Genomic DNA, 19299 nt, shown 5'->3' with positions numbered 1-19299 from the left:
CCCTGCTGAGCTGGCCAGGCTGGGGAAGGCACATTTCCTCAGCGGCAGGTATAATTCGACCCTGCAGCCGAATAAAGTTTTACTTTAATGGGCAGGCAAATTTTAAAACCTATAGGGAATGTTTCTGGCCACAAAAGTGATAAAAAAGTTGTTTTAAGGGGGCCTACTACCTGGTCCGTGACATGCCGGAGGTGGATCCATGGCAAAAATCCCACCAAAAATCACTTAGTTGACACAAAATCATGTTTTAATCTCTAAAGGGCAGAAATCACAGTACATTCCTACATTTTTGGAGATAAGTGCTTTAAAACATCTGGCGTGCGTACACGGCAATAAGGTAGTCTAAGGTTCACACTGACAGATGAAACGCCACGTTTAACGCACCGCAAACAATCGCAATGAGCTTTAGTGATAATGTCAGGTAAACAAATGATTGTTTTTACTAGTTGACACCTCCAGGACATAAATGTTAGTCCTCTCGGCAGCAGTGTTTGTGTAGTTGCCACCGTGCTTGTGCGCACGTTCGCGGGAGTGCAGGCGATCACGGTTTTCCAGCCCATACGGTCGGGCTGAGGTAGTTCAATGAAAGTTAAGTAACCAAAAAACCAATGATTCTGCACTGAGGCTTTATACAGGGGGCATTAGTGGATACTAGATGCCAGTAGTGGTGGTGAAGGATTATGGTCGGTGCACTAACATGGGCTAATGCTACAAGGCTGCATCTTCCTTTGTAAAAATACTACTTTTTCTGAAAGTTATAGTTTTGTGTCGGTAATTTCAGGGACCTAGGTGGGCTCGCGGGACAGCAGGCAGTGCACAGAGGTATGTAAAACCTTTCTGAAAATACCTCTGTGTTTAGTTGATATTGTTGCAGAGAGTGTGGGTCAGAAATGCTTTATTAAAACAAACCAAAGTGAACCCAAGGACAAAAATGAAGATACTTACCTTTGTAGAGGGATCCTCCTCGAGGCCACTGCCCGGGACCCTCTTGAAGTTGACGTCTCCACTCCCTGCTGTGCACGAGTGTGAATGTGCTGCATCTGCATGAGTAAAGGTTGGCCAATAACGGTCCAATTTCTAGCGAGAAAGCGTTCGAGCGATCAACTAATTCTGATCGGAAGAAAAATAGTTCACTACACCATCAAAGAACCAATCTGTGCTTCCTATCTATCACAACCAACAAGAAAATCCAAATTTTGGTTTGACGAAAATCCAATCGGACGACTATTTTTATAATTGTTCATAATCGATTGTGCCCATCACCTCAGATTATTTACAACCAACTCGATCAGAATTTCTGATCGCTCAAACGAATTGTCGCTAGAAGTTGGACAGTTAGTGGCCACCTTTAGACCGCCCTTGCGCTGTGACACTGAGCCACTCATAGACTTACTGCGCAGATGCAGCCATTCTATCACAGACACAGCTCTTGTTGGATATGTTCCAGGGGTACGTACGCAGCAACTGTGGGGGGCAGGAGAGTATGAGAAGCTTCTGCAGGATCCAGAAGCTTCCTTCTTAGGTAAGTATATGTTTTGTTTATTTTGTACTTTAAAACCTGGCCAGGTTTACTGGCATTGCAGCCAAAAAGAAATCCCATAGGCCCCGTTCATGCTAACCGCAAACCGCTGGCGTTTTAAAAAACGTTAGTCCTATTGTAGTCTATAGCAGTGTCTTCACTGCCTCGATCGCAGGCGTTTTGCGATTATCGCTAATCGCAAACACGTTACCTGCTGCGGTTTGCCAGCGATTCTGGAGTGATTGCGATTAGCATGTATAGAACCAAAAATCTGGATCGCTCCCAAAACGCTACTTTGTCCAGAGATGTTTATCACAGAAAAATCACCCCCGCAAAACGCTAGCGGTAATCGCTAGCTTTTTGCGATTCCTAGTATGAACGAGCCCATAATCCTGTTCCATCCATGCTAATATGATTTGTTTGATATTTTCATATGAATGAGTTAAACGCTTTCTTCTAGCTATAAAACATGTTCAATCTTTCGGAGATATTTTTAGCAGCTTGTGGTGGATGTGCAACAGTGTCCCTGTAGTTTGATGTACAAGTCCTCCCTGTCTTTCCCATGCATCAATTCATGTCACTAAACATTTGCACCGGATGTCACATGAGTGACAGCAAACATTTTGTGAGAGAGCCTCCCAGAGGGAGACAAACAGCTTAATTGTTGTGGGATTGCAGGAAGACATGTGCAGTGGAGGGTTTGGGTGTTCTGTAGGCATCACTCATCCTCACCCCGCGAGAATAATAAAGAGCTGCTAGCTATCCCCACCTGTATAGAGCTGTTACCGACTCCTTTTAATTAGTGCACAGCTTACAATTGCACAGGATGGCAAGAGACCTTTCTGTAAGTCTGAGAACATGGAAACAAGCAGCCTCTCTGCAGAGATCTGTTCATTGACAAACTGCATCATTTACTTCTAGCGCCTGACTCAAATTCAGGAAACTCATCCATCAAAACTCCCAGGTTTGACACGGATTGTTGAATGGGGGGAAGATTTCCAGCAGCATGACACGGGGGGTTGAGAGAGTCACACAGTTTAATCAATCACTTTATCATTTTCAGCACAACTTGCTTCTTCTATCTCACCTCTATAATTCTTTGTCTTGCCGTGACCATGACGAGTGCAGAAAAAAATACAGTCCAAGCCTGGATAGCCATTCTTTTGCTCTGCTTGCGTGCTGAAAAAAAACCCCTCTAAAATAGGTTATACAAAACAGAATGTGATACAAATGGGAGGTTTATTTTTCCTGCAAGGAAAGTTCATCCTTGCAGAGGTGTAGTACTAGCTATGGTTTTCAGAACCTGGGGACAAAGACAGTTCTTGGGCCCCACCCCCTCCAGGTAGCAAGAAATTGGGTGTGGCCGCGCATCCGGGTCATGGGTGGAGCCAAATGTACAAATGCTGTTTAGGTAGCCAGATGTGCCCCCCTACAGATAACCAGATGTGCCCCTAGAGATAGCCAGATGTGCCCCCTTCCCCATTCAGATAGCCATATGTGTTAATAAAAGCAGAAGACTCTTCGGCTCCATCGTTCCAGTGATGGATGACATCATCTTTCCTTTGCAGCGCACACTGCAGAGGAGAGATGACGGAACGTGGGGACTGGTGAGTCTTTTTCTGTTAACATTTCTGCATTCATCTGCAGACGGAGGGAGAGAAACGGGGGCACTTTGGCAGCCCGTGGAGTACGGTGGTTGTGCAAAGTGCTTTCACAGTGCTGTGCGACATATGTCCCCTCTTGCCCCCCCATAGCTACACCTCTGCATCCTTCAAACCAGTTTTGTAGGTTTTGGTTGCTGCCAGAAGCTGTTTGGGCTCTTGGTTTATTTTGGTGCTGAGTGTCTGCTCTATTATATATCCTTTTTGCCCATGCTGAGATCACAGTGTCAGAGGCCACACACTGACAGCTGCTGACTAGTGTTGGGCGAACATCTAGATGTTCGGGTTCGGGCCGAACAGGCCGAACATGGCCGCGATGTTCGGGTGTTCGACCCGAACTCCGAACATAATGGAAGTCAATGGGGACCCGAACTTTTGTGGTTTGTAAAGCCTCCTTACATGCTACATACCCCAAATTTACAGGGTATGTGCACCTTGGGAGTGGGTACAAGAGGAAAAAAAAATTTAGCAAAAAGAGCTTATAGTTTTTGAGAAAATCGATTTTAAAGTTTCAAAGGGAAAACTGTCTTTTAAATGCGGGAAATGTCTGTTTTCTTTGCACAGGTAACATGCTTTTTGTCGGCATGCAGTCATAAATGTAATACATATAAGAGGTTCCAGGAAAAGGGACCGGTAATGCTAACCCAGCAGCAGCACACGTGATGGAACAGGAGGAGGGTGGCGCAGGAGGAGAAGGCCACGCTTTGAGACACAACAACCCAGGCCTTGCATGAGGACAAGAAGCGTGCGGATAGCATGCTTTGTACCACCATGCAGTCATAAATGTAATAAAGATAAGTGGTTCAATAAACAGGGACCACGCAGCAACGCTAACCCAGCAGCAGCACACGTGATGGAACAGGAGGAGGCGCAGGAGGAGAAGGCCACGCTTTGTGAGACACAACAACCCAGGCCTTGCATGAGGACAAAAAGCGTGCGGATAGCATGCTTTGTACCGCCATGTAGTCATAAATGTAATAAAGATAAGAGGTTCAATAAACAGGGACCACGCGGCAACGCTAACCCAGCAGCAGCAGCAGCAGCAGCACACGTGATGGAACAGGAGGAGGCGCAGGAGGAGAAGGCCATGCTTTGTGAGACACAACAACCCAGGCCTTGCATGAGGACAAAAAGCGTGCGGATAGCATGCTTTGTACCGCCATGTAGTCATAAATGTAATAAAGATAAGAGGTTCCATAAACAGGGACCGGCAACGGTAACCCAGCAGCAGCAGCAGCAGCACACGTGATGGAACAGGAGGAGGCGCAGGAGGAGAAGGCCACGCTTTGTGAGACACAACAACCCAGGCCTTGCATGAGGACAAAAAGCGTGCGGATAGCATGCTTTGTACCGCCATGTAGTCATAAATGTAATAAAGATAAGAGGTTCCATAAACAGGGACCGGCAACGGTAACCCAGCAGCAGCAGCAGCAGCACACGTGATGGAACAGGAGGAGGCGCAGGAGGAGAAGGCCACGCTTTGTGAGACACAACAACCCAGGCCTTGCATGGGGACAAAAAGCGTGCGGATATAGCAGCAATGCTTTTTGCCGCCATGCAGTCATAAATGTAATACAGATGAGAGGTTCAATAAACAGGGACCGGAAACGCTAAACCATCCCAGATGTTCATCGGTCATGTTACTTGGTTGGGGTCCAGGAGTGTTGCGTAGTCGTTTCCAATCCAGGATTGATTCATTTTAATTTGAGTCAGACGGTCTGCATTTTCTGTGGAGAGGCGGATACGCCGATCTGTGATGATGCCTCCGGCAGCACTGAAACAGCGTTCCGACATAACGCTGGCTGCCGGGCAAGCCAGCACCTCTATTGCGTACATTGCCAGTTCGTGCCAGGTGTCTAGCTTCATGCCCGGTTTCAGGTCCAGCGGTGCCAGCCACAAATCCGTCTGTTCCTTTATTCCCCTCCAAATTTCCTCCCCTGTGTGCTGCTTATCCCCAAGGCAGATCAGCTTCAGCAACGCTTGCTGACGCATGCCAACAGCTGTGCTGCACTGCTTCCACGATCCTACTGCTGCTGGTGCTGGGTTAGCATTTCCGGATGAGGTACAGCTTTGAGATGCGTTGGAGGAGAAGGAGTCAGAGAGGTAGGTGCTGCTGTTGTTATCCAGCTGTTTGCGGCGTGGGCAACACCCGCGCCGTAGCAGGTGAGGAATCGCTGCCAGGCTCCACAAGGTTCACCCAGTGCGCGGTAAGGGAGATGTATCGACCCTGGCCGAACGCACTCGTCCAGGTGTCAGTGGTGAGGTGAACCTTGCAGGCAACGGCATTCTTCAAGCTTCGGGTTATTTAGCTGACCACGTGCTCATGCAACTCAGGCACTGCAGAGCGCGCAAAGTGGTAGCGGCTGGGAACCACGTAACGTGGGATGGCCACTGACATCATGCCCTTGAAGCTGTTTGTCTCCACCACTCGATATGGCAGCATTTCGCAGGCCAGAAGCTTGGCTATGCTGGCTGGCTGTTACTGCCACGGCCCGGGGGTCATTTGCTGGCAATTTCCTCTTGTGCTCAAACATCTCAGAGACAGACAACTCAACCGTAGCGCTGCACACCGAAGGGCTGTTGGTTGTTGTGTTTGATGAACACTGGGAGACCTCAAGAGCACTAGTCCGGAAAGTGACAGTGTCAGCATCGTCTGATGTTTGTGAATGTTGTGAACCACGCAATGGCTGGGCTACTGCTGCTGCTGAGGCGGGTCTGGTGGTGAGTCTGGTGAACCCAAGGGAGGCAGTGTTGCTGGTGGTACCCTGTCCTGCCGCGTTTGCCCACAGAGTGGGATGTTTGGATAGAATGTGGCGGCTCATGCTGGTGGTGGAGAGGTTGTTAATACTTTTCCCCCTGCTCAGGCGGGTCTTGCACACCTTGCAAATCGCCATGGTAACATCCTCAGTGCAGTCTTCAAAGAAAGCCCAGACTTTAACTGGCTGAGGACTCGGACCTCGTGCGTGATGTGCTGGTGCTGCTTAACCCACTGCTGGACGCTTGAGAGGTCATCCAAGTAATTATCTGGTCCTGTTCTTTTGGATCTGTGAGGGTTGTTGTCCTGGACAACATGGGCAGTATTGAGTGGGTTTTCTTGGGTGCTCCCCTGTGGCCTGTACGTGAACCGTCAGGGGAAACACCTCTTCCCTTGCCCCTCCCTCTTTCACCGGATTTCTTCCTCATTTCACTTATCCTTAAAGTACACGCTGACTGGCAGCAGTACAGTGGCAGTACAGAAATGCTATACAGTGGTGGGTGAGCGGTGTACCACTATTGTCAGCAGTGACACAGAGCACAATGCTATACAGTGGCGGGTGAGCGGTGTACTACTGTTCCCAGCAGACACAGAGTGGAAGTAAACACAATGCTATATAGTGTGGCTGAGCCGTGTACACAGAGTGGCATTAAACACAATGCTATATAGTCTGCTATATAGTCACCCCGAACAGGGTGATGTTCTGCAGAACCCGAACAGTGGCAAACACTGTTCGCCCAACACTACTGGGAGGGAACGCAGATTTTAGTACCTAAACACACGATACAACATGTTTTCCGGGGTCGGACTCTGAGGCACATACAGATGGTCCCGATCATCATCCTCATCATACAACTCTTCTCCTGAGTCTGACCCACCCACCACCTCTGCCACCCCAACATCCCCAGACACAGACCCCTCATCGTCCTCAATATTAACTTGGGATGCTGGCCTGAGCCAGACCTCCTCCTCCACATCAGGCCCCATCATCTCCTCAATGGCAGCCCTCATTAATCGCTCTGGCGACGGACTGATGGACACAACGTTCTCCTCCGGGGAGGGCTGCTGCTGACCACTGGCTGCTGGGGTGGATGTTATAGCTTGCGTGGGGCGTTGGCTGTTGCTGTTGTTGGGAGTGCTGCTCACAGCGGAGGTCTCTGGGGAACTCATGTTGAGCTCATATAGTGGTTGACGGTGAGTGGAGTATTACTGATCCCAGCAATATACACACTGACTGGCAGAGTACGCAATGCTATATAGTGTGGCTGAGCGGTGTACACAGAGTGGCAGTAAACACAATGCTATATAGTCTGGCTGAGCGAGCGGTGTACTACTGTTCCCAGCAGAATCAGAGTGGCAGTAAACAATGGTATATAGTCTGGCTGAGCGGTGTACACAGAGTGTCAGTAAACAATGGTATATAGTCTGGCTGAGCGAGCGGTGTACTACTGTTCCCAGCAGAATCAGAGTGGCAGTAAACAATGGTATATAGTCTGGCTGAGCGGTGTACACAGAGTGTCAGTAAACAATGGTATATAGTCTGGCTGAGCGGTGTACACACAATGCTATATAGTCTGCTATATAGTGTCAGTAAACAATGGTATATAGTCTGGCTGAGCGAGCGGTGTACTACTGTTCCCAGCAGAATCAGAGTGGCAGTAAACAATGGTATATAGTCTGGCTGAGCGGTGTACACAGAGTGTCAGTAAACAATGGTATATAGTCTGGCTGAGCGAGCGGTGTACTACTGTTCCCAGCAGAATCAGAGTGGCAGTAAACAATGGTATATAGTCTGGCTGAGCGGTGTACACAGAGTGTCAGTAAACAATGGTATATAGTCTGGCTGAGCGGTGTACACACAATGCTATATAGTCTGCTATATAGTGTCAGTAAACAATGGTATATAGTCTGGCTGAGCGAGCGGTGTACTACTGTTCCCAGCAGAATCAGAGTGGCAGTAAACAATGGTATATAGTCTGGCTGAGCGGTGTACACAGAGTTTCAGTAAACAATGGTATATAGTCTGGCTGAGCGGTGTACACAGAGTGTCAGTAAACAATGGTATATAGTCTGGCTGAGCGGTGTACACAGAGTGGCAGTAAACACAATGCTATATAGTCTGGCTGAGCGGTGTACACAGAGTGGCAGTAAACACAATGCTATATACTCTGGCTGAGCGAGCGGTGTACTACTGTTCCCAGCAGACACAGAACAGTAAACAGAATGCTATATAGTGTGGCTGAGCGAGCGGTGTACCACTATTCCCAGCAGACACAGAACAGTAAACAGAATGCTATATAGTGTGGCTGAGCGAGCGGTGTACCACTATTCCCAGCAGACACAGAACAGTAAACAGAATGCTATATAGTGTGGCTGAGCGAGCGGTGTACCACTATTCCCAGCAGACACAGAACAGTGAACAGAATGCTATATAGTGTGGCTGAGCGAGCGGTGTACCACTATTCCCAGCAGACACAGAACAGTGAACAGAATGCTATATAGTGTGGCTGAGCGAGCGGTGTACCACTATTCCCAGCAGACACAGAACAGTGAACAGAATGCTATATAGTGTGGATGAGCGAGCGGTGTACCACTATTCCCAGCAGAGCAGACACAGAACAGTAAACAGAATGCTATATAGTGTGGCTGAGCGAGCGGTGTACCACTATTCCCAGCAGACACAGAACAGTGAACAGAATGCTATATAGTGTGGCTGAGCGAGCGGTGTACCACTATTCCCAGCAGACACAGAACAGTGAACAGAATGCTATATAGTGTGGCTGAGCGAGCGGTGTACCACTATTCCCAGCAGACACAGAACAGTAAACAGAATGCTATATAGTGTGGCTGAGCGAGCGGTGTACCACTATTCCCAGCAGACACAGAACAGTAAACAGAATGCTATATAGTGTGGCTGAGCGAGCGGTGTACCACTATTCCAAGCAGACACAGAACAGTGAACAGAATGCTATATAGTGTGGCTGAGCGAGCGGTGTACCACTATTCCCAGCAGACACAGAGTGGCAGTAAACAGAATGCTATATAGTGTGGCTGAGCGAGGTACACAGAGTGGCAGTAAACAGAATGCTATATAGTGTGGCTGAGCAAGCGGTGTACTACTATTCCCAGCAGACACAGAGTGGCAGTAAACAGAATGCTATATAGTGTGGCTGAGCGAGGTACACAGAGTGGCAGTAAACAGAATGCTATATAGTGTGGCTGAGCAAGCGGTGTACTACTGTTCCCAGCAGTGACACAATGACAGGGGGGACCCTGGCTAGCGTGGCTGGAGCGCGAACTACCCTGCCTGCCTACCCAAAGCTAAACCCACAGACAAATGGCGGAGATATGACGTGGTTCGGGTATTTATTTACCCGAACCACGTGACCGTTCGGCCAATCAGAGCGCGTTCGGGTCCGAACCACATGACCCGTTCGGCCAATCACAGCGCTAGCCGAACGTTCGGGGAACGTTCGGCCATGCGCTCTTAGTTCGGCCATATGGCCGAACGGTTTGGCCGAGCACCGTCAGGTGTTCGGCCGAACTCGAACATCACCCGAACAGGGTGATGTTCTGCAGAACCCGAACAGTGGCGAACACTGTTCGCCCAACACTACTGCTGACCTCAGCACAAACTCTATGATGCTAATTTAATGTGGTGTATATTGCTTGTCATAGAGATAGTAGCAATCAACTCCCAAGTTATCGAGTAAAATGCTAGTCTAGAGGGTTTCATTGATTAAAGATAGCTTAGTGTCAAGCACCACTGTTGATCTAGGTTACTTTTAAGCTACTTCAAGGTTAATGGTTAGATATGGAGAATAAAGGTCTGGGTTAAGGGACCACTATCATAAAACGAATGAACAATAAACGTATATGCATATGTATTAAATATGAATAAATATATATATTCTATTCATTCAACTGTAAAATGCACCATGAATGACATTCTTCCTCTGTTGCTGTCACTTTCAGTCGGTAATCTGACAAATCGGAATGGTCTTGGATTAGTACATTTCCTATAGAGGATTCTTAGGGTTTCCTTTGTTTTTTTGTTGTTGTTTTTTTTACAAAAGCACTCCATGTAAAGGATCTATACAAAGATGGCTACTTGCTTGCACACTATTTTAACAGTTGGACTGAGCAACTGCTCTTCTGTAAGTTCTTTTTAAAATAAAGGAAACCTTGACAATCCTGCATGAGCTGATGGACTAGTCCAAAACCAGTCAAATGTGTTTAACTACCTACTTTAAAGTGATCCGCTTTGGGATCAAAATAAGATATTTACCTGTAGAGAGTGAAGCCTCAGGATCCTTCTGAGACTTCCCTCGGTGCTCCAATATCCCCTTTGCTGAGTGCGACTCCTGACCAGATTGGGGCCACGCTCCTCCTCCGTTACGAGCACTGCAATGCATGCGCAGTAGAATGGAGCTGCTCATAAATGCAGCTACTGCATGGCCACGCTATAGGAAGTGGAGGTGCATGGCATGGATATAACAATTCTTTGCCGCTAATCTTCTGGGGGGCCACATTCAGCAGTGGGGGCCATCAGAGCACTAAGGGAAGCCTTAATAGAATCCTTTGGCTTTCCTCTCTTTAGGCAAGTATCTCATTTTGTACTTGAGCTTTGGCTTGGGTACACTTTAAGAGACAACAACATAGGAAAAAAGTTATTTATAGCTCACTTTACTCTGGCACAAATGTACATCCTATGTGTATGCATTTTAAATTGTACAATTTTTCATGATATTTGTCCTTTTACCCTTTAGAAGCAGTTCAATACACATTATTAAAGCTGAGATCACATATGCACACATGGGCAATCTGCAAAGCACTAGTTCACAAAAGTATGAAAATGGAAATATTTTGAAAACGAAATATTAGAAAACTAGACTGAAAGATGAGAAACTTTGCAATCTGCCTATTGCTAATGAGACATTTTCCATTGTATCTAGCACATCCTCATTAGTGCTGAATCAAGCAGTTTCTGAACAATATTCTCCAAAGTACTCTTAACATTAATTTTGCTTCTTTCAGTATGCCGAAACTATCCTTAACGTCAACCTTATCCTCACTGTAACCTTATTACCTCAGCAGTCCAGTACCGCTGGTGCTTACAGGGAAAGCTGTATTGAGTGAAAAAATGATTACATTGCAGCAAACCTGATAAAATCAATGTATGGGTATGAGACAAGAAACATCCCACAACCGTTAGGAGCACACGAATATCACATACAAATATATATAATAAGCACCTATGCACCTCCAGTTATAATAACCTGTACATGGCGGCAGGTCACGTGATGGGAGATGCCACTGAAGCCATGTAGACCATTATGCTGAACAAGGATGAAGGGCTATCACTTTGCTCCGGACTCTGCAGTACACAGGGTCTGCTTTGGGTCTCCATGATGCCCTTGGTGGACCCCCTTATTGCCTGTAGCACAACCATTGCATGTAGCAATCAGTGGCATTAGCAGAGCTTGTTTTTGTATTATAAGCTCCGCATTCAGTTGATACCAAATGGATCACTTTTGAAATACATGGTCAGAAGCCCCTCCATCTGCCATTTCCTGCTGCATAGACTTTCAGAGCAGGAGAGTGCAGTTATCTTACAGCGCTGTCTGTGCGATCGCGTCTCCTCCACTTCCTGGTAAGTTAGCAAGTGCCATGCAGCCAATCAATCACTATGCGTCTTCAGTCCCCACATGGTTATTGGCTGGCTGCATGGCACTTTCTAACTTACAAGGAAGTGGAGGAGATATAATCGCCGGGATCAGGTAATGTATAAAGCTTCTGGTGTGCATTCTGCCTATTACATTATTAGTCACAGGTCTGGTCCCACCTTGCTCAGCCGCACCTGGTGGAGGCTATTGTAATACTACTGATGCTGAGCAACAAAACTGCTTTTAATTATTTCAGCTGAGCAGTTTAAGATTGCATGACCAATGTTGTATACATGGTTCTTAGAGCGGTATTATTCTACTGAAAAAAAAAACAACTTGTAGTTTAACACTTTGCTCTTAATTTGACCTTTGAAGTAGAATTTTAGGATTTTTTATTAGTAATTATGTGCTCCCCTTTCCCCAATGATTAGATAAAAAAACCCTAAATACCTTTTACCTAGATACCTTATTTACATTTGCAAAGCTCACAGTATCATGACCGCAGTGAAAGGGTACCCAACCACATATCTCTCTCAAGTCACTGAAGAAAGCTAAAGGGCATTGGAGTGACTTCACTTCTGCTTCACAACTCCTGCAGGGAGTAGTGAAAGACAAGGATCTCACCCTGCTCACATTATTGCTATTGAAAATTCAGTTGTAAGGAATTACATTTTGATATGACACTACTAGCGTTCAATGAATGCCCAGGGCCCAAGGGGCACAGGAGCAGCTTACAAATAACATCAAAATACCTTGGAGATTTGTTTTAACCACTTGAGGACCTAGGGCTTTCTACCCCTTAAGGACCGGCCACTTTTTTTCCATTCAGACCACTGCAGCTTTCACGGTTTATTGCTCGCTCATACAACCTACCACCTAAATGAATTTTGGCTCCTTTTCTTGTCACTAATAAAGCTTTCTTTTGGTGCTATTTGATTGCTCCTGCGATTTTAACTTTTTATTATATTCATCAAAAAAGACATGAATTTTGGCAAAAAAATGATTTTTTTAATTTTCTGTGCTGACATTTTTCAAATAAAGTAAAATTTCTGTATACATGCAGCGCGAAAAATGTGGACAAACATGTTTTTGATTAAAAAAAACCCATTCAGTGTAAATTTATTGGTTTGGGTAAAAGTTATAGCGTTTACAAACTATGGTGCAAAAAGTGAATTTTCCCATTTTCAAGCATCTATGACTTTTTTGAACCCCTGTCATGTTTCATGAGGGGCTAGAATTCCAGGATAGTATAAATACCCCCCAAATGACCCCATTTTGGAAAGAAGACATCCCAAAGTATTCACTGAGAGGCATAGTGAGTTCATAGAAGATATTATTTTTTGTCACAAGTAAGCGGAAAATGACACTTTGTGAAAAAAAAAAAAGTTTCCATTTCTTCTAACTTGCGACAAAAAAAAAATGAAATCTGCCACGGACTCACCATGCCCCTCTCTGAATACCTTGAAGGGTCTACTTTCCAAAATGGGGTCATTTGTGGGGTGTGTTTACTGTCCTGACATTTTGGGGGGTGCTAAATTGTAAGCACCCCTGTAAAGCCTAAAGGTGCTCATTGGACTTTGGACCCCTTAGCGCAGTTAGGCTGCAAAAAAGTGCCACACATGTGGTATTGCCGTACTCAAGAGAAGTAGTATAATGTGTTTTGGGGTGTATTTTTACACATACCCATGCTGGGTGGGAGAAATATCTCTGTAAATGACAATTTGTTAACTTTTTTTACACACAATTGTCCATATACAGAGATCTTTCTCCCACTCAGCATGGGTATGTGTAAAAATACACCCCAAAACACATTACACTACTTCTCCTGAGTACGGCGATACCACATGTGTGGCACTTTTTTGCACCCTAACTGCGCTAAAGGGCCCAAAGTCCAATGAGTACCTTTAGGATTTCACAGGTCATTTTGAGAAATTTCGTTTCAAGACTACTCCTCACGGTTTAGGGCCCCTAAAATGCCAGGGCAGTATAGGAACCCCACAAATGACCCCATTTTAGAAAGAAGACACCCCAAGGTATTCCGTTAGGAGTATGGTGAGTTCATAGAAGATTTTATTTTTTGTCACAAGTTAGCGGAAAATGACACTTTGTGAAAAAACACAATTAAAATCAATTTCCGCTAACTTGTGACAAAAAATAAAATCTTCTATGAACTCGCCATACTACTAACGGAATACCTTGGGGTGTCTTCTTTCTAAAATGGGGTCATTTGTGGGGTTCCTATACTGCCCTGTCATTTTACGGGCCCTAAACCGTGAGGAGTAGTCTTGAAACGAAATTTCTCAAAATGACCTGTGAAATCCTAAAGGTACTCATTGGACTTTGGGCCCTTTAGCGCAGTTAGGGTGCAAAAAAGTGCCACACATGTGGTATCGCTGTACTCGGGAGAAGTAGTACAATGTGTTTTGGGGTGTATTTTTACACATACCCATGCTGGGTGGGAGAAACACCTCTGTAAATGACAATCTTTTGATTTTTTTACACACAATTGTCCATTTACAGCGGTATTTCTCCCACCCAGCATGGGTATGTATAAAAATACACCCCAAAACACATTGTACTACTTCTCCCGAGTACGGCGATACCACATGTGTGGCACTTTTTTGCACCCTAACTGCGCTAAGGGGCCCAAAGTCCAATGAGTACCTTTAGGATTTCACAGGTCATTTTTGTTTCAAGACTACTCCTCACGGTTTAGGGCCCCTAAAATGCCAGGGCAGTATAGGAACCCCATTAATGACCCCATTTTAGAAAGAAGACACCCCAAGGTATTCCGTTAGGAGTATGGTGAGTTCATAGAAGTTTTTATTTTTTTGTCACAAGTTAGCGGAAATTGATTTTAATTGTTTTTTTTCACAAAGTGTCATTTTCCGCTAACTTGTGACAAAAAATAAAATCTTCTATGAACTCACCATACTCCTAACGGAATACGTTTGGGTGTCTTCTTTCTAGAATGGGGTCATTTGTGGGGTTCCTATACTGCCCTGGCATTTTAGGGGCCCTAAACCGTGAGGAGTAGTCTTGAAACAAAAATGACCTGTGAAATCCTAAAGGTACTCATTGGACTTTGGGCCCCTTAGCGCAGTTAGGCTGCAAAAAAGTGCCAATCATGTGGTATCGCCGTACTCGGGAGATGTAGTATAATGTGTTTTGGGGTGCATTTTTACACATTACACAATTGTCCATTTACAGAGAGATTTCTCCCACCCAGCATGGGTATGTGTAAAAATACACCCCAAAACACATTATACTACTTCTCCTGAGTACGGCGATACCACATGTGTGACACTTTTTTGCAGCCTAGGTGCGCTAAGGGGCCCAACGTCCTAATCACAGGTCATTTTGAGGCATTTGTTTTCTAGACTACTCCTCACGGTTTAGGGCCCCTAAAATGCCAGGGCAGTATAGGAACCCCACAAGTGACCCCATTTTAGAAAGAAGACACCCCAAGGTATTCCGTTAGGTGTATGGCGAGTTCATAGAAGATTTTATTTTTTGTCATAAGTTAGTGAAAAATGACACTTTGTGAAAAAAAAAAAAATCAATTTCCGCTAACTTTTGACAAAAAATAAAATCTTCTATGAACTCGTCATACACCTAACAGAATACATTGGGGTATCTTTTTTCTAAAATGGGGTCTGTTTCTGGGGTTCCTATACCGCCCTGGCATTTTACGGGCCCAAAACCGTGAGTAGTCTGGAAACCAAATGTTTCAACATGACTGTTCAGGGGTATAAGCATCTGCAAATTTTGATGACAGGTGGTCTATGAGGGGGCGAATTTTGTGGAACCGGTCATATGCAGGGTGGCCTTTTAGATGACAGGTTGTATTGGGCCTGATCTGATGGATAGGAGTGCTAGGGGGTGACAGGAGGTGATTGATGGGTGTCTCAGGGGGTGGTTAGAGGGGAAAATAGATGCAATCAATGCACTGGGGAGGTGATCGGAAGGGGGTCTGAGGGGGATCTGAGGGTTTGGCCGAGTGATCAGGAGCCCACACGGGGCAAATTAGGGCCTGATCTGATGGGTAGGTGTGCTAGGGGGTGACAGGAGGTGATTGATGGGTGTCTCAAGGTGTGATTAGAGGGGGGAATAGATGCAAGCAATGCACTGGCGAGGTGATCAGGGCTGGGGCCTGAGGGCATTCTGAGGGTGTGGGCGGGTGATTGAGTGCCCTAGGGGCAGATAGGGGTCTTATCTGATAGGTAGCAGTAACAGGGGGTGATTGATGGGTAATTAGTGGGTGTTTAGGTTAGAGAACAGATATAAACACTGCCCTTGGGAGGTGATCTGACGTCGGATCTGCGGGCGAACTATTGGTGTGGGTGGGTGATCAGATTGCCCGCAAGGGGCAGGTTAGGGGCTGATTGATGGGTGGCAGTGACAGGGGGTGATTGATGGGTGGCAGTGCCAGGGGGTGATTGATGGGTGGCAGTGACGGGGTGATTGATGGGTGATTGACAGGTGATCAGTGGGTTATTACAGGGAAGAACAGATGTAACTAATGCACTGGCGAATTGATAAGGGGGGGTCTGAGGGCAATCTGAGTGTGTAGGCGGGTGATTGGGTGCCCGCAAGGGGCAGATTAGGGTCTGATCTGATGGGTAACAGTGACAGGTGGTGATAGGGGGTGATTGATGGGTGATTGATGTGTAATTAGTGGGTGTTTAGAGGAGAGAATAGATGTAAACACTGCGCTTGGGTGGTGATCTGATGTCGGATCTGCGGGCGATCTATTGGTGTGGGTGGGTGATCAGATTGCCCGCAAGGGGCAGGTTAGGGGCTGATTGATGGGTGGCAGTGACAGGGGGTGATTGATGGGTGGCAGTGACAGGGGGTGATTGATGGGTGATTGACAGGTGATTGACAGGTGATCAGTGGGTTATTACAGGGAAGAACAGATGTAAATATTGCACTGGCGAATTGATAAGGGGGGGGTCTGAGGGCAATCTGAGCGTGTAGGCGGGTGATTGGGTGCCCGCAAGGGGCAGATTAGGGTCTGATCTGATGGGTAACAGTGACAGGTGGTGATAGGGGGTGATTGATGGGTAATTAGTGGGTGTTTAGAGGAGAGAATAGATGTAAACACTGCGTTTGGGTGGTGATCTGATGTCGGATCTGCGGGCGATCTATTGGTGTGGGTGGGTGATCAGATTGCCCGCAAGGGGCAGGTTAGGGGCTGATTGACGGGTGGCAGTGACAGGGGGTGATTGATGGGTGATTGACAGGTGATTGACAGGTGATTGACAGGTGATTGACAAGTGATTGACAGGTGATCAGGGCGGATAGATGCATACAGTACACGGGGGGGGGGGGTCTGGGGAGAATCTGAGGGGTGGGGGGTGATCAGGAGGGGGCAGTGGGCAGGGGGGGAGATAAAAAGAAAAATAGCGTTGACAGATAGTGACAGGGAGTGATTGATGGGTGATTAGGGGGGTGATTGGATGCAAACAGGGGTCTGGGGGGTGGGCAGGGGGGGGGTCTGAGGGGTGCTGTGGGCGATCTGGGGCAGGGGGGGGGGAGAAATCAGTGTGCTTGGGTGCAGACTAGGGTGGCTGCAGCCTGCCCTGGTGGTCCCTCGGACACTGGGACCACCAGGGCAGGAGGCAGCCTGTATAATACACTTTGTAAACATTACAAAGTGTATTATACACTTTGTATGCGGCGATCGCGGGGTTAACATCCCGCCGGCGCTTCCGTATAGCTGGCGGGATGTTGCGGCGGGCGAGCGGTGACAGGCGCCGGTGGAGGATCGCGTCACGGATGACGCGATCGCTCCGCCCATGCCCTTAAATGGACCGCCTCCTCTGTGGGTGAGCCGGTCCTTAAGGGCTCCACTTCCCGGCCGCCTCTGTGCGTTAGGCGGTCGGGAAGTGGTTAAACCCCATCTTCAGCAAAACATTTAAAAACGTTTGCTACTATACAGAAAATTTAGAACTGTTGTCAGTTTGTTACTTCTGTCTGTGTCCCTACTACAGACACACCTGCATACATCAGAGCAGTATGGTGGTGTTGGCATAGACGATCACTTTGCAGAGTCCCCAGTACAAATTTGAGCTACAACACCATCTTCATGGTGTTTGTATGTTTCTCTCATGTTTGCATGGGTTTTCTAATACCGCTATACTTTCCTAGTCGTTTTGGGTCACCCGGAGCTGCTTGGGTACTCTTCCAATCTAGTATGGAACTCATGGTTATACCAAGATTTGATTTAACTAAGGTCAACATGGGGTTGTTGGTGGTGGTAGTGTGGTGGTGGTAAGTGTGTGTGTGTGTGTGTGGGGGGGGGGGGGGGGGGGGGTACTAGGTAGGGAATTCTAGTTTTTTGTCTTCAATAGAAAGACCCATACTGTATCTATGTACAGTGCTGACCATAATTATTCGTACCACTGGAAAATTTTGACTTAGAGGAACAAGAGGAATTATTGTGGAAAAAAAACATTTTTTCAGCTTTTATTTACAATTGAGGAGAAAAGTGTCCAGTCCAAAATTATTCATATCCTCCTCAATAATCAATAGAACAAGAAAAAATTAAAATATAGAGGTATAACGCGCCACTTCAAATTATGTCCAAAAACACATATTTATTGCACATTCAATAGGACACATGTGCTCTCACGAACAAAAGAGTACATCACAAACATTAATTATAAAAAATAATCTGTACAGAAATTAAAACAATGAGGTTTCCACCATGGTCATATAAGCATACCCATCAATGCCTAGGTATAGTACCATACGCTGGCATAGTATGTGCGTCAGGCGGACTACATGTACAAGAGTGACCAGCTGTACAATCTCTGATCGAGCAAGCCCCGGGTAGGATACACCGCACCTAGGTGAGGACAATTGGGCCCATAAAGAACAGCTTCATGACATGTCAGAAACCAGGACTGTCCCCCTTTGGAGCCTAATGACTAACTGCATCAGCAGCAGCTGCTGATCCTCCTAAAACGCAAGTACTCATATAACCGTACTGTATTCTATCTCAAGTGAGGAGAGGCATACAAAATAGAGGAGAACTGTTTACAGTAGCCCATGACTCGCAAAGTAGTGGCTGGAAACATCGCTACATCCACTTCTATTGTAGGCTATATCAGTTGGTGAACTATATAAACCAGCAATCAAAGGCTGAGCAAGTGAACATCTTCAGCATATTATGGAGCAAAGCTAGTCTTGAGTATACAGTATGTATGGTACTATACCTAGGCATCGATGGGTATGCTTATATTGCCTTTTGATTTTTTCGGAGACATGGCTGGACCCATCCATACCAGACGCTGCAGTTGAGCTTGCAGGTCACACGCTTCGCTGTGCTGATCGAACGCATGATTCTGGCAAGAAAACAGGTGGAGGACTATGTGTTTATATCAATAATGCTTGGTGCACTAACGTAACCATAATCAACAAGTCTTGTTCACCTGATGTGGAATATCTAATGCTGAGATGTCGACCGTTTTACCTACCCAGGGAACATACAGTTATTATAATTATGGCAGTGTACATTCCACCTCATGCCAATACTAAGTCAGCAAATGAACAACTGTTTGATGTCATTAGTAAGCAACATAACTCACACCCTGATGCAATTTTCATAATTGCTGGAGATTTTAACCAAGCAAATCTTAAGAAGGTATTTCCCAGATTTTATCAGCATGTGGACTGTAAAACCAGAGGAGA

General features: G+C 46.2%; 1 protein-coding gene across 9 annotated transcripts in view; it reads left to right on the top strand.

Annotated features, from left to right (window-relative positions):
• OLFM3 (olfactomedin 3) overlaps nt 1-19299 on the top strand; it is a 407311-nt gene that overhangs the window by 114279 nt on the left and 273733 nt on the right. The window lies entirely within an intron of this gene.

This window comes from Hyperolius riggenbachi, chromosome 6 (assembly GCF_040937935.1).
Source record: "Hyperolius riggenbachi isolate aHypRig1 chromosome 6, aHypRig1.pri, whole genome shotgun sequence".
NCBI classification, from domain to species: Eukaryota; Metazoa; Chordata; class Amphibia; order Anura; family Hyperoliidae; genus Hyperolius; species Hyperolius riggenbachi.
The sequence above is the reverse complement of the archived record's forward strand: the minus strand, read 5'-3'. Positions and strand labels throughout refer to the sequence as shown.